The sequence below is a fragment of the Lithobates pipiens genome, unplaced genomic scaffold, assembly GCF_037356315.1.
Source record: "Lithobates pipiens isolate NorthernLeopardFrog02 unplaced genomic scaffold, aLitPip1_a1.2 Scaffold_22, whole genome shotgun sequence".
Taxonomy (NCBI): domain Eukaryota; kingdom Metazoa; phylum Chordata; class Amphibia; order Anura; family Ranidae; genus Lithobates; species Lithobates pipiens.
Window position 1 is genome coordinate 279371086 of NW_027507784.1, and position 17250 is coordinate 279388335.

General features: G+C 42.0%; 1 protein-coding gene across 1 annotated transcript in view; it reads right to left on the bottom strand.

Annotated features, from left to right (window-relative positions):
* BAIAP3 (BAI1 associated protein 3) overlaps positions 1-17250 on the bottom strand; it is a 554780-nt gene that overhangs the window by 536644 nt on the left and 886 nt on the right. The window lies entirely within an intron of this gene.

Sequence of the window (17250 nt, forward strand, 5' to 3'; positions counted from 1 at the left end):
TCCGCTGAACAACAATCCACCTTAACAGTACAGAATACGGAATAATAGAGGTGTGATGCACACTATGACATTGAAACATAAACAGCGATGTATGCAACAAAGAGATACGAGGAAATAATAGGCACAATGTGCTCTATGGAGGCCAGTGTGGGTTTGAGGAGCTTCTTGTAATACAACGGTATTAGGCATTATATATAATGTAGTGGTATGAGGCGCTATGTGCAATACAGAGTTAGACACTGCATATGATGCACAGACATAGGGCTCTACATGTAGACAATGCTTGTAATAAAGAGGCAATCAGCACTGCTTGTAATAATCAAACTATCCATGACATGACGTACTGCACTGGAAAAAACATGTAATATACTGAATATATGATACTAGTGATTGTAAAGTCTCCTTTAAAATAAATAAATAAATAACAAACAAGTTATACTTACCTCCTCGGTTCATTTAGTTTTGCATAGAGCAGCCTCCTCTTCTCAGGTCCCTCTTCGCTGCTCATGGCCCCTCCCTCCTATCGAGTGCCCCTCGGGAAGAAGCTTGCTATGGGAGCACCCGAGCTGAGTCACAGCTTCGTGTGTCCATTCAGACACAGAGCCCCGACCCAGCCCCCTCCCTCTCCTTATTGGCTAACTGACTTTGATTGACAGCCGTGGGAGCCAATGGCGCCGCTGCTGTGTCTCAGCCAATCAGGAGGAGAGTCCTGGATAGCTAAGACACTCATGGACATCGCTGGAGAGAGATGGGGCTCAGGTAAGTATTAGGGAGGCTGAGAGAGGCTGCTACACACAGAAGTTTTTTTATCTTGCCAGATAAAAAAACCTGCCTTTAGAACCACTTTAGCGATAGCAGTGGCATTCAACTTGAAAATGATAGAGAGCCTCAAATGCAGCCCCCACCATTTCTAAAAGGCAACACAACAGCAGTGCATTTTGTTTGCATTGACGAGAGGGTGGATTTGATTTAAAATATTAGTAAAAAGGCGGGATTTAAATCAACCCAATTTAAAGAGGAAGTAAACCCTGGTGGGTTTACTTCCTCTTTGTTTCCCTGCAAAGGTAAAGCATAATGAGCTACTGCATCGCATAGTAGCCCATTATGTGTCACTTACCTGACACAGGAGCCTGCAATGTCACCTCTGTCCCCTCTTCCACGGAGCATCCATCTTTCCGGGCATAGTGGCTCCGATACTGTGATTGGCCGGAGCCGAGATGAAGTCACTCCCACACATGCGCACGAGAGCCGCCACTAACAGCATATCGATTTTAGCAGCGGCATGCTTAGTTCGCCTGCGCCGCTGTCTACGGCGCATGCACCGTAGACAGCAGTGCCCATCTTTTTGCAAATATCTCCTAAACCGTGCAAGTTTAGGAGATATTTCTTGGACCTACAAGTAAGCCTTAATATAGGCTTACCTGTAGGGCAAAGTGGTCTGTAAGGGTTTACATCCACTTTAAATCATAATTTTTAAAAAGCAACTGTCATCTCTGTCCCTCAGCACCTCCTCCTCTGACCCGCTGTTGACTCACCGACAGTCCCAGTCACTTTAATGGGACGGCTGGTGATGGGGCAGTGGCACATCAAGGTGAGAGACGTGGCGGCAGCAGGTGAGTGAATGTCCACTAACAGGCGCTGTCATGATGGATCTGAAATGACAGGTGCTCTTTAAATGGAAGGACTTATTCTTGCTGGTAGTTAGAATCTTTAATATTTGCAAACAAAATGAAGGTTTCCTATTTAGATTAAAAATCTGTCAGTTTATTAAAATAGCAATATCAGAACAGATTCAATAATACAGTTTGCAGTGTACATAGATTTTCAAAACAATGGGATAAAAGAATATTCCTGAACTTTGTTTTATCTTATGGTTACTATGAAATTGTGTGAATGCATCAATGCATTGCATGTTATCTCAGCTTGCAGAGCTTGAATTCTTTGAACGAGTTTACCAAAAATGTAAATAGTGCAGAATATACAGTCTCATGCTACATAACTAAGCTTAATTTTGTGCTGAATAAACAAAATTATTAATGTTGCTAGAAAAGTTGTAAAACTGACCCCTCTGCCACTTTCTTCCATTAAATTATTAATGTATCTTAAGTAGAAAATTATCTTTTTATATCAAAAGCATGTTATTAAAATTAATTTGATAAAAATCAAAAGAATAAAAAAAAAAATCTGATTTAAAATTTAAAAAATCAGATTTTTGTTCATTTTTTTTTTAAATCATCAATTTTTATACACCCTGATTGAGGATCATTGCATCAAGCTAGATATGCAATTCAAAATGAACAGTCTGTAACACACCTTAATGCTCAAAAATGTTAGTCCTGGTGCATTTTTTGCTGTATACTACAACACAAACTAAAAAGAGAGTTGGAGTACATTAACCCCTTGGCGCCGGCTGCCACTGGCCCTTTAAGGAGTTTTCTATGCCTGGAGGTGGGGCTTATGACCAAGTGAGTGCCGTGATTGGCTGTCACAGCAGTCACATGATTGGAAAATTCTGCTACTTGCGATCAAAACCTGACATGAGTCTTGCTGTTCAATGCTCTATCCACAATGAAAAAAACATTTAGGCTTTAGATATACTTTAACCACTTAAAGACACTTTTGTGCAACATATCAGCTGTCCGGGACTCCCCTCCTTATTGGCTGAGACAGCAGCGGTGTGCCATTGGCTCCTGTCAATCAAAGTCAGTGAGCCAATGAGGAGAGAGAGGGGTTGGGCAGAGCCGCGGCTCCATGTTTGAATGGACACACAGAGCAGCGGCTTGACTCAGGTGCCCCCACAGCAAGCTGCTTGCTGTAGGGGCACTCGGCAGGAAGGAGGGGCCAGGAGAGCCAGCGAGGGACCCGAGATGAGGATCTGGGCTGCTCTGTGCAAAACCACTGCAACAGAGGAGGTAACTATGACATGTTTGTTATTTAAAAAAAAACAAAAAAAAACGAGACTTTAATATCACTTTAATAAAATAATACACTCCTGTTCCTAAGAACTATGTTGCACTTTAGAAAATAAAATGTTATTTTATTCATTACAGGTACTTATCCAGGAGTCCAGCGCTCTCTTCATCCAGGCTGGTTATTTGCCAGTCTTCGGATCCCCAGTGCGACCATCCTGGATGTGGGAACCTGGCTGTGACTTCTTGCTGTTTTACAACTGGCTCCCCAGTGCACATATGCAAGATTGTGCTGTATTTTCGCACTGGTCATGTGACATGTCCCAGAAAGGTAAATTGATTGTGAAGCTTCCTTTTTTTTTTTTTAATAACAAACATGCCATACTTACCTTCTCTGTGCAACAGTTTTGCACAAAGTGTTCCGGTCCTTCTTTTCTGGGGTCCCCCTGTGGCGCTCCTGTCTCCTCCTCTTCTCGCGTGCCCTCATGGAGGGCGTGCTCCCAAGTCCTGTTGCTGCATCCATTGACACAAACAGGACTCGGCCCCGCCCCCCAGCTCCTGTGTTACTGGATTTTGACTGACAGCAGTGGGAGCCAATGGCTCCCATTGCTATCAATCTTTTCAATGAGGACCTGAGACAGTGGCTGGATTGGCTTTGCTCACCCTTGACACTGGAACAATCAGGTTCAGGTAAGTAAAAGGGGGGCTCTGGGGGGGCTGCTGCACTTCAAAAGGTTTTCCACCTTAATGCATAGAATGCATTAAGGTGAAAAACCTTGAGGGTTTACAACCTCTTTAAGAGCTGGCAGGAAGTGGGCCAAGCTTCCATAATTCTCACCTAGGCAAGTATTTCAGAACTAGGAGCAGGAACTTGTCAAAAAAGGGTACCCGTCCCAGAAAAAAATTAAAACCCACCAACATGACTACAGAAGGGGGGGGGGAGGATGAGGGGAACAAACTTTCACTTTTAAGTTCCGCTTCAAACTTTAAGTTCAGTTTGCTAAGAATATGTATATACTTGAATGTCTAGAAGTTGGTCACAGGTTCATTTTAAATGGGTAACATGCTAATAGGTATTTATTAGCAGAAGATTGAAGGTTACAATGCAAACCTATAAAAATTGTACTTTAACATACAGTATAATTTCTGATTAAAAGCATCAGAACACTTCCATGTATAGGAAGCACATTTTGTTCTTCTAGCCTCAAAGGAGTCTTGCTAGGTACACTCCACCCGCTCCTCCTTCTGATTGCTTGATTACATTGATGGTGTCATCAGGGGGTCTAGGAACAGGAAGTGCAGTTACAAAGATACCGACCAATGGATGAAAAAGAAGGACTAGGCAAACGAGCAGCTAAAGAATGCCTACAATAAGTAAAACTGTATATATCATCATCATACAACCTTTGCATAACATGGATGAAGAAATCTACCTGTAGGCTGAACAAAAAACATCTAAGAATGTACAACCAGCTTACAAATTACCAATAAACTTCTCTTATTTGCTTCTTTTTTGCATGTTAAAGTGGTTGTAAACCCTTACAAACCACTTTGACCTACAGGTAAGCCTAGATTAAGGCTTACCTGTAGGTCCAAGAAATATCTTCTAAACCTACACGGTTTAGGAGATATTTGCCAAAAGACAGGCACCGCTGTCTACGGCTCATGCGTGGGAGTGACGTCATTGCGGCTCCGTTGAATGACAGCGCCGGAGCAGCGAGACCCACCAAGAAGATGGAGGCTCCGTACTACAGGGGACAGCGGTGACTTTGCTGGCTCCTGTGTCAGGTAAGTGACACATAATGGGATACTATGCGATGCATAGTAGTCCATTATGCTTTACCTTTGCAGGGAATCAAAGAGGAAGTAAACTCATCAGGGTTTATTTCCTCTTTAAATGAGCCAGTGAAAGTATTTTGTTATATCTTCTCAAAAAGTCCAAATAAATTTCTGTTGATCTTGTCAGAAAAGTGAGCTTGTAACTTAGGTTAGATATACTTTAGATATAGATGTAGATGTACTTTTATACATATTACGATTCTTCCTAGAATTTGCTGACAAGCCCCCATTTGATATTATAGAGCAGGTGACGGGTTCTCTTTAAAAAGACATCAGGGGATTAGACCTACCAGCACAAAGAGATCAAGGGTAAAGAGTTTGTTTACATTCCATTATTGCCATCTCTATAGAAGATACTGTGGTGGCAGTAAAATGATTAAATGATGCCAGCAGATTAAATCACCCAACAGATTACTTAGTGTGAAATTTCTCAATAGTTTAACCACTTCAGCTCTCGCACTTATATCCTGTACCAGAGTAATTGTTTTCATTTCACGGGTTTATTGATGCAGAGATAACTTGAAATTAATCGAAAAACCTAATAAAATTATGACTACATACAGTACATACCTCTTTAGTATGACAATAGTTAATGGCAAATTATTTTGTTTTCTAGAAAATCCATAGACATTCAATGTAACAAAATGTAATAAAATCTCCTAATGTCAATGTAGGTAGAAAGTGTTGATTTTATTCTATAATTTGTACCCTTTAAGGTCCTTTCATCTGCTATAAAAAGAATCAGAGTAATACAATGAAACTAAATCTGGTTGCTACATCGTAATACCTGTTGATACTACAGACATTGCTCTGCACATTGATTTGCACAGGAGCAGCTCCTTCTGTGATATAGAAGTCTAAGCTGTCAAAATGACAGCCGGGATTGCGTGTTAATGAGGTCAGGGAGTTACAGTGAAGGAGGAGGAGCAGTGCTTAGAAGACAATTTTTAGGGCATGCGTGGTACACCCAAAGGCTACAACTGGTAAAGGGAATCTAAAGGCAGGCTATTAACATTCAAGTACACTATATTACCAAAAGTATTGGGATGCCTGTCTTTACACGCACATGAACTATAATGGCATCCCCGTCTTAGTCCGTAGGGTTCGATATTGAGCTGGCCCACCCTTGGCACCTTTAACAGCTTCAACTCTTTTGGGAAGGCTGTCCACAAGGTTTAGGAGTGTGTCTATGGGAACGTTTGACCATTCTTCCAAAAGCGCATTTGTAAGGTCAGGCACTGATGTTGGACACAAAGCCCTGGCTTGCAATCTCTGCTCTAATTAACTCCAGAGGTGTTCTACTGGGTTGAGGTCTGGACTTTGTGCAGGCCAGTCAAGTTCCTCCACCCAAACTTGCTCATCCATGTCTTTATGAACCTTGCTTTGTGCACTGGTCCAAATCATTTGGTGGAGGGTGGATTATGGTGTGGTGTTGTTTTTCAGGGGTTGGGCTTGGGCCCTTAGTTCCAGTGAAGGGAACTCCTAAGGCGTCAGCATACCAAGACATTTTGGACAATTTCATGCTCCCAAATTTATGGGAACAGTTTTGGCCCCTTCCTGTTCCAACATAACTGTGCACCAGTGCAGCAGTCCAGATTGGGTTCAGGTGAGTATTTAGGTGGGGCTGGGGGCTGTGCTACCATTAAAAGAATGTATTAAGGTAAAACCCCCCTTTACATTTATAACCACTTTAACTGTATCTAAGCCTTTACATTATATACATCTTCTGCCTACAGAGTACTGTTTTACTATTGTACTTCTGCATAGTTCCAAGCTGTCACCAAAAATCCTTTTCCTTTTGGAAGCACTTTGCTATCGGGCAGCCACTCTCAACCAGCGTTCCGTGGAACCCTGGGGTTGCTCCAGTGGTTGCTAGGGGTTCCTTGAGCTGTGGCTGATGAACCACCTTGTTGATGATGCCTACAGAGTTCAAGGTTCAGCATCACTTAGCAAAGCCAACAGCATGACACAAAATATATGTTTAGCTGACTTTAAGGGTGGCATTCTGAGCACCATTTTAAGGGTAACATTCTTCCTATTGACCACCAGTATAAGGGGCATTGTTCTATTGACCCCTGATGAATTGGTTTTAGTAAGGGTTCCTCGAGACTTGAAAATTATTTTTGGGGTTCCACTAGGGTTAAAAGGTTGAGAAAGCCTGCTATGGGGAGTTGTGGTCCTGGGTAGGACCGGGCACACAGCACAGGCTGGAGGATGGTGTGTTTCCTTGTTCTTGTCTTCTCATTTACTCTCTGTCTCCTAACAGTTCTTGTTTTCTTCTGTACTTTTCCTCTTCCACTTAGTTATTAAAAAAAAAAAAAAAATAAAAGGTGGTTCTTATGCAGTGTTTATGATATAGAACATCTCTCCGGAAATGAGTTTACGTTTAGGTGGCCTACTCACGATCCTGCCAGAAATCTGGTGAGCCGATCAAATTCAGTGCTTTTTGCTTGTGCTGACAATAATCAGTTATATTGTTCTCTGAATACTACAGAACCATGTCCCTCTATGTTGGGGAAAATAGATGGGGGAAGGGTTCTGTTATATATATGGGTAGATTTACTAAAACTGGAGAACTCAGAATCGGGTGCAGGTATGCATGGTAGCCAATCAGATTCTAACTTCAGCTTGTTAACCACCTCAATACCAGGCACTTAAACACCTTCCTGTCCAGACCAATTTTGAGCTTTTAGTGCTGTCGCATTTTGAATGACAATTGCGCGGTCATGCTACACTGTACCCAAATGAAATTTTTTGCCTTTTTTTCCCATAAATAGAGCTTTCTTTTGGTGGTATTTGATCACCTCTATGGTTTTTTTTTTTGCTAAACAAATAAAAAAATACCGAAAATTTTGAAAAAAAATGTGTTGTTTTTTTTTGTTTCAGTTTCAAAACTTTGTAAATAAGTAGGTTTTCTCCTTCACTGATGGGCACTGATGGGACTGCACTGACGGGCACTGATAAGGCAGCACTGATGAGGTGGCACCAATGAAGTGGCACTGATGAGGTGGCATTGATGGGCACTGATATGTGGCACTGATAGGCGGCACGGATGGACACTGATAGGTGGCACAAATTGGCACTAATAGCTGGCACAGATTGGCATGGATAGGCGGCATGAATGGGCATGGATAGGCGGCAAAGATGGGCATGGATGGGCACTGATAGTTGACCTGGAAGGGCACTGATAGGAGGCACGGAAGAGCACAGATAGGCGACATTGTATTGCATTGTTTTGTACTGAGGGATGCCAATCAGTGCCAAACAATAATGCATGCCAATCAGTGATGCCCATTGTGGGTACTGATTGGCATCCATTGTGGGCACTAATTGGCATCCATTGTGGGCACTGACTGGCATCCCTGGTGGTCTAGGGCGGCATACCTGGTGGTCCAGTGTGGGCATCCTCGAGGTGGGCTGTGCTGATAATCGATCAGCACAGACCCCCCCCCCCCTGTCAGAGGAGCAGCCGATTGGCTCTCCTCTACTCGCGTCTGACAGACACGAGTGAGGAAAAGCCGATCACTGGCTCTTCCTATTTACACTGATCAGCCGTGATTGGACACTGCTGATCACATGGTAAAGGGTCTCCGTCTGAGACTCTTTACCGAGATCATAGTTGCGGGGTGTCAGACTGACGTCCTATGACGTCCGGTCAGGATTTTGAAACCACATTGCAGCCGTCATTTGCCTATAGGGCAAGTGACAAGTGGTTAAACTAAACTGTGGCAATATAACCTGGAAGCTGATTGGTTTCTATGTAGAGTTGCACCAGGTTTTGCCCTCTTTAGTTTTAGTAAATAACCCCCATTGCGTCTGTTGTCCGGATACAGAAAGGTATATGAGCGACGGCCGTGTTACCAAGTAAAAATAAAGGAAAAAAGCTTGATAAAAGGAAGCAAATGCATCTACTACATCTAAAGAACTGGTAAGATGCTATATATTTCATTTTTGCTTTTGGTTTTAAATTAAAAAAAAAGTCCATTAAAAAAAGATCTCATACAAGAACAACATTCACAGACACTTGACACAGAATACCATCGAGGATGTGTGTCTGCTTGTAATACAAGTAGATCGTCAGAAAATTATCAAAGCTGCAACATATACATTATCATATTATTAACTCACGAAGCCCCAAATCCACTTCCAGTATAAGCATCACAGATATTACATCTACAGACAGAGCAAACCAAACAGACAAATTCATTATCTATCTCTGTCTTTCCTCATCACTTAAGATTAGTGACATTCAAATTTAATACTACAAAGCTGTACATTAAACAGATCAACAGACCTCCTTTGAACTGTGGCTAGCCCCATTTAATTATATGATGCTAAGAACCACAATGTACAATATCCTCGAAGAAATTATACAAAATTTGTGTTTTTCAGGATTGCGTGGACATGGTAATTCAAAATAATTTCTGATTGTTTGCCATAGATTAATGTTTAACACAACTGGCTGTACTACTACTCAGTGCTTAATTGAAAATGAACTACTCCCACATTCAAATATATCACACACGTCAGATATATGTACAATAATCTCCATTGTATTGACTTAGGATAAAGCAAGATTAATTTTTCATCAGTGGTGGAAAGCGTTCACTACAGGGTTGCCAACCTTCCGCAGCATTTTTCCCTAAAAAAACATGGTAAATTTACTGGCGGAGAACATTTTTTTACTGGCAACCTGAGAAATTACAGAACTCCTATTGAAAACGAACACAGTGAATATTTGAACAGTATAAACATGATATGGAAACACTGACAATACCTAGAACAAAGGAATTTGCTTAATTAACCACCTAAGCCCCACGCCATTTGGCTGGCCAAAGACCAGAGCGTTTTTTGAGATTCGGCACTGCGTTGCTTTAACTGACAAATGCGAGGTCGTGCGACGTGGCTCCCAAACAAAATTGACGTCCTTTTTTTCCCACAAATAGAGCTTTCTTTTGGTGGTATTTGATCATCTCTGCGTTTTTTATTTTCTGCGCTATAAACAAAAAAATATCAACAGTTTTGTATAATATGTATCCCCAAAAAAATATATATAAAAAAGTATTTTTTCCTCAGTTTAGGCTGATACGTATTCTTCTACATATTTTTGGTAAAAAAATTAATTAAAAAAATCGCAATAAACGCGATTAATAATAATAATAATTGATAATAATAATAAAAATTAATAATAAAATATTGCGTTTTTTTTTAGCGTCTACAAAATAGGGGATAGTTTTATGGCCTTTTTATAGATAATTTTTTTTTTTTACTAGTCATTCATTTTTATTGTGACTGTGACATTATGGCGGACACGTCAGGCAATTTTGGCACGATTTTGGGACCATTCACATTTATATAGCAATCAGTGCAATTAAAAATTAATTGATTACTGTGTAAATGTGACTGCCAGTGAAGGGGTTAACCGCTAGGTGGCGCTGTAGGGGTTAAGTGTGTCCTAGGGAGTGATTCTAACTGTGGGGGGAGGGGCTGTGTCTGACACTGCACTGATCATCGCTCCCGATTACAGGGAGCTGTGATCAGTGACATTGTCATTAGGCAGAACGAGAGATGCTTGTTTACATTAACATCTCCCTGTTCTTTCTCACCGTGAGACGATCGCGAGTATCCGCGGGACATAGAGTCCGCGGGACCCGCAATCACGGTCACAGAGCTCCCAGCAAGCGCCTGCAAGCCGCCTCTTAAAGGGCAACATAAAGGTACGTTAAGCTGCCTGTATGTGCCCTTCTGCCGCAGTATATCTGCGTGAGGCGGTCGAGAAGCGGTTAAAAATTCAACACAGCATGAAATTATCAGCCCCTGATATTTACTGGCAGCTTTAAAAAAATCATAGATTTTTACAAACTTGTCAGTAAATTTACTGGCGGTTAGCAACCCTGATTCATTATCCTCATGATAGTATCAACAATGAAACAGTAATGTAGTCAGTAGTTACATTACATATACATATATATATATATATATATATATATATATATATATATATTATTCAGAATCAAGACAGATTGCAGCAAACTTCTTCTTTAACCACTTCTGGAGCCCCCCCCCCCACGTACATTTACTGCGGCAGGGTCCTGTCTGCGCAAAATCACGTACCTGTACGTGATTTTGTGCATGAGGCTCAGGGGGCGTGTTGCTCCCATTGTTATTGGACACAGCGGGTGCCAATCAGTGGGACCGACAGCCGTGGCAACCCGCCGATCATTCACAGGAGAAACTGATCAGTCGTCTGCCTGTGTAAACTTATCACGGATCTCTCTTTTCCTTCAGTGTGACACTGCCCTACAGGGAACAATTAACCCTTTGATCGGCCCTGGTGTTAACCCCTTCCCAGCCAGTGCCATTTATACAGTAATCAGTGCATTTTTATAGTACTGATCACTATTGGTGTCACTCTGGCACTCAGTGTCAGATTTGTCTGCTGCAATGTCACAGTCCCGCTAAAAATCGCAGATTGCCGCCATTACCAGTAAAAAATAAAAACATAAATAAAAGTCCCTAAATCTATCCCGTAGTTTGTAGATGCTACAACTTTTGTGCAAACCAATCAATATACACATTGGGATTTTTTTTAACAAAAATATGTATCAGAATACATATTAGTCTAAATTGATAAAGAAATTTTTTCTTTACGTTTTTTTGGGATATGTATTATAAAAGAAAGAAAACAATATAGGTTTTTTTTTTTCAAAATTGGTGGCCTTTTTTGTTTATAGCGCAGAGGCGATCGAATACCACCAAAAGAAAGCTCTATTTGTGGGGAAAAAAGGACATCAATTTTATTTGGTTTCAGCGTTGCACAATCGCGCAACTGTCAGTTAAAGCGACGCAGTGCCGCAAAAAAAATGGCCTACTCAGGAAGTGGGTAAAACCCTCTGGAGCTGAAGTGGTTAATGAGGGAAACAAATGTGTTATATTAAAACATCAAAATGCCAATTTAAAGTTATAATGTAACAAATTTGATTCCTTCATTAAAGAGAAAGTTTATGCTGTAACCTTTCTTCACTCTACTTACACACATTGTGGGATTTCTGAATTTACAATCTATCCAAGTGTACTTTATACCTCCCTTTCTAATATATATATCCGTGGCGGCCGGTGGATTTTTTTTTGGAGGGGTGGCAAACGGCAGCCCTGATGCCCCGGGTCAGTCGGTAGCACTTACCCCATCACTGGCAGCTTCCCCTGCTCGAGAGGGGCGGCGGATTCCCATTCTCCTGCTCTCTATGGTCATCATGGCAGCGGCAGCTTCCATTTCCTCCCTCCTCCTCGGCAGCCAATTGGGAGTCTTCTCTTCTCAGCCAATCGGAAAACAGGTCTCACACCCGCTTCTGATTGACCGGATTGAGGATCAGTGTTAATATTCATTCGCTGTTGTAACACACCTAGGTAGGAATTGGAGCGCATTCTCTGTGATCCGAGCCCACCCTATTTTGAAGCCTATTAGAGCCAAAGGCTCTAATAAGGTGCTTAAAAAAAAACCTGGTCCCTGTAATTCATGCGCCCGGTGCCCTGAAAGGGGCCAGATGCATAAGTAGGGGTGGCCACAACAGCCATGGACAGAACCATGCTATACATGAATCTATCCATTGCATATAGAGGGTGGCGTGGAGAGAGGGTGCGGTGCCCAGGGCTCCCCTAAATGGACAGGCCACCACTGATATATTATATACATATATATATATATATAAGAATTGTTTTACTAATTTAATTATTTAATTGAAACACTCATTCCATTGAATGTAGTCAAAGCATGACTGTGTTGCATTGCTTTTGAGGATATTTCTGTCCAAAAATTGTGATTAATGCTTCCCAATTAAAATTTGAAAACCCTTGGCACTGAAGTCAATTATCCTGTTGAATCACTGTGCCAAAATATTGAATCAAATCCTTTCTAAAACAGACAATGCAAGTGATATGCAGGATGGTAGTACAAGCTAGGCTACTTATTAAAAATAATAGCTCTCATGACAATCGATATATAAAGACAATAAATGAGTCAACATATGGAAATAGCACATGTAGCTTTGGCTGTCATGTTTCTGTCCATTAAACACATGATAGATCTGACAATCAACTATTTATTTGAAATTGATGGTAATAAATCAAATCACTGCTGTATTCTGATTCCAAAAGAATAGGGGATAATATGCAGCTAGACTAATACACAGTACAGTATCAATATGTAGCACACCATGAGCATAATTTTATATATATATATATGATCATCCAAGAAGGACAAGTAACCAGCAGCATCACTGTTTGTTGACAATATTTTTTTCTCTCACTTTCACCCCCCCCCCCCCCCCCCAGCAAAGTCTTTAAATACATTTTTAAAATGTAATACATTTTTAAAATCAGGGGTGCTCAACCAGTGGCCCTTGAAGCCATCTGATGTGGCCCGAGACCTCAAACCAGGGAAATGCATGCCCATGCTCTGGGATGGCAGGTTGGCAAGCCCAGATTGCCATCAATGGGTTTCTGACCAACCATCCCAGTTCATAGAGCCAGCAAAGGAGAAATAGGAATAGGAGCCCCATAAGTCGATGCTTCCTCTGTAGTGCAGGCTCTGGTCCTAATGCTCCTCACCCAAGACCTTTCTATCAGCCTGGTAAGCGATGCCAGCAGAAGCTGGAAGAAGAAAAGGTCAGTTTATTAACCAATTGCCGACCGGCTCATGCCGAAATGTGCAAGATGATGTACCCGTACGTCACTCCGTCATTGGCGGCTAGCGGTCACACGCGCGACCACAGACTTGATGTCCACCGGGGCCCCGCGATCGTGGCATGGAGAGGCAGAACGGGGAGATGTAAACAAGACATTTCCCTGTTCTGCCTAGCAACATGACAGGGATCTACCCCTCCCAGTGATCAGGAGCAGTGATCTGTGTCATGTTCTAGTGAGCCCATCCCCCCTGCAGTTAGAACACACTGAGGGAACACACTTAACCCCTTGATCGCCCCCTAGTGTTTAACCCCTTCCCTGCCAGTGACATTTACACAGTAATCAGTGCATTTTTATAGCATTGCTGTATAAATGCCAATGGTCCCAAAATAGTGTCAAAAGTGACTAATCTGTCTGCCGCAATGTCACAGTCATGATAAAAATCGCAAATCGCCATCATTACTTATAAAAAAAATTAATAGTAAAAATGCCATAAATCTATCCTCTATTTTGTAGATGCGATAACTTTTGTGCAAAGCAATCAATATACACTTATTGTGATTTTGTTTTTACCAAAAATATATAGAAGAATACATATCGGTATAAACTGAGGAAGAATTTTTTTTTATATATATATATTTTTGGGATAATTATTATAGCAAAAAGTAAAAAACATTGCCTTTTTTCAAAATTGTCACATTTTTTGTTTATAGCACAAAAAATAAAAACCGCAGAGGTGATCAAATACCACCAAAAGAAAGCTCTATTTGTGGAGAAAAAAAGAACGTCAATTGTGTTTGGGTACAATATTGGACAACCGCGCAAGTGTCAGTTAAAGTAACGCAGTGCCGAATCGCAAAAAAGGACCTGGTCAGAAAGGGGGTAAATCCTTCCTTGGCTGAAGTGGTTAAACATCACATACACTGCACTTTTGCAATGGGCATATTAGCATTTATTAAAAAAAGGGTTATTAGGCTGCTTTCACACTAATCAGCAGGTACAGCGCAGTGTACCTGCGGCTATTATATCCCGCAGGTTTGGTGCGCTTTCTGAAACCGCAACAAAACTCCTGAATGCAGGAGTTCAGAAAGCGCATCACATCAGCAAGATGTAGAAGAAGTCTATGGCTCAATGCAGGTAACCCGCAGGAAAGCCGCAGGTGCACCTGTGGTCCTGGTAAACCGCATCTCATCAGTGTAAAAGCAGCCTTATAGGGAGTTCAGGACAGTAAGGTCTCATTTACATGTGCGGTTTGGGGGGGGGGTTGATACCCCATAGTTCATTGTGGCTCACTACCAGTTACCAAATCACTTAAGTGGCCCTCGCTCTTCAAGAGTGCCTTAAATGATCTAAGGAACTGTCAGCTGTCAATCACTTCCAGACCTTTAGCCTTGGCACCTCTGACCTAACTGCACCTTTCCTGCGGCCTCTTGGGTAATCAACTTCCAAATACCTACAGCCATTCTCAAACTGTGTTTCAACACCATCACAACAATAGACGGTGTCAAATCACCTTTGGTGGAGATCCAAGAGATCCGGGGTCACACCATCAGGGGCTAACTAGAAGAACCAAAAAGAGTTGGTTGACATTTAAATCAAGTCATCCAATGGCAGAAGTACCAGAAGAAAAATGTTAGAGAGGCACTGGGATTCCTGTGCTTATTCCAAAAATCCAAGGTCTGAAGTCTTCAAATAAGCACACTGATTCAGTGAGACAGCTCCCAACATAAACAGACCTCCCAAAAAAAGGGTGGCAGAGACTGGATCCAAAAGAGAACAATTTGACCATAAAAACAGCCATTATGACTGAGCTCTTAGAGGGAAACATGTCAAAGGGGTGATCCAGGGGGAGGGACCATGTGCTAAAGCTTGTCGGCTAGTTCAAGTTTTGCCTGTGATGATATCTTTAGTGTGTGACTTTTCCTTTGGATTATCCCATGGAAAGACAGCCAACGCATTTCAGGGGCGACAACAACCCCCCCCCCCCCCCCTTTCATCAGATTATATATACACCTTGAATGGATTGCTTTAGGGTTGCAACTAACACCATGTGGTCAGTGGTAGCAGTGTCAATGACCACACGCTGTTACTTGGAGCCAAAAAAAAGTATTACATTGAATATTGACCTATGAAGTTATAGACTCATTTGAGCCCATTCAAGTTTTATATATCATCTTCTAAAACCTGGGACACACTACGGGTTTTTTTCTGTTCAACCCAGCGTGTTGAAAGACAAAAAAACTGTCAGCTCTTGAATAGCTCACGATCGATGGCAACATGTTGGATAGTTTTTGCCATGGGTGCAATGCAAAGCATTGTGACTGTGACATGTAATCACCCCGTCTGCTGCTATTGCAGCTTAAGGGGGGGGGTGGTTGGGGGGAGCTAATGCCCAACCACATATTTCTACTGACCCCCAACCGTACGTCTAAACTTAGCCTAATGGTCACTGGGAAGAATGCGCCTTACACCTGAGGTCATTAGGAAGAATCCCCCTCCTATGTGGCCATACATGCTTAGATTTTATTATCCGATCGTTAGGAAATGTTTGAATCTGCAAATAATCAAATAGCCATACCTTCCAATCAATTTAGATTCAATTTATATTGGATTTGATCAAACTGAGTTGCTTTGCTATCAATTGTCTTGCATTGATTGGCAGCACTGAGATAGTCTGTCAATGAATACTAGGGTATTTCAGATGATCAGAGGATGAGATTACATAGTGGAAACAGAAAAGTGTCTAAATTATCAATCCCTGTGTGTGGCATATTGATCGAATGAGTTGTCCACTACAGATAGATTATTATTATCAGAAGAGATTATTCAGAAAATCAATCAAACTGTGTATAGCTTTTCCAGGTATCTACAAAGAACAGTGTTACTCATCTGAGAGGCAGAAGCTGCTCATTGTTCATGGAACCCCTAGAAACTTCAAGGAACCCTGGAGTTTCATGGAACCCCTAAAAACCTCTTGAAGAATCTTGGTATTCCACTCTGGAAAAACAATGGAGTTCCATGGAATGCCAAAAACTTCTGGAGGAACCCTGGAGTTCTACGAAAACCCCTTGAAACCTCTGGAAGGAACCTGGTGTTCCACTGTACCCGTAGAAGCCGCTGTAAAAACCCTGTAGTTCCTTTGGAGGATCCCTGGAGTTCCATAGAACCCCTAGAAACCTTTGCAAGAAACCAGGCATTCCACAGAATCCCCTGGAGGAACTCTGGGGTTCCACTGAAACCCTAGAAACCTCTGGAGGAACCCTGAATTTCCATGGATCTCCTAGAAACTTTTGGAAGAAACCTGTACTTCCACTGAACCCCAAGAAAAATCTGGGAGGAATCCTGTAATTCCACAGGAACCCTAGAAACCTCTAGAGCAGTGATGGCAAACCTTGGCACCCCAGATGTTTTGGAACTACATTTCCCATGATGCTCCACTACACTGCAGAGTGCTAGAGCAGCATGGGAAATGTAGTTCCAAAACATCTGGGGTGCCAAGGTTCGCCATCACTGCTCTAGAGGAACCCTGGAGTTCCATGGATTCCCTAGAAACCTTTGGAGGACCCCTGGAGTTCCATGGATTCCCTAGAAACCTTTGGAGGACCCCTGGAGTTCCACGCATTCCCTAGAAACCTCTAGAGGACCCCTGGAGTTCCATGGATTCCCTAGAAACCTTTGGAGGACCCCTGAAGTTCCATGGATTCCCTAGAAACCTCTAGAGGAACCCTGGACTTCCACGCATTCCCTAGAAACCTTTGGAGGAACCCTGGAGTTCCATGCATTCCCTAGAAACCTTTGGAGGACCCCTGAAGTTCCATGG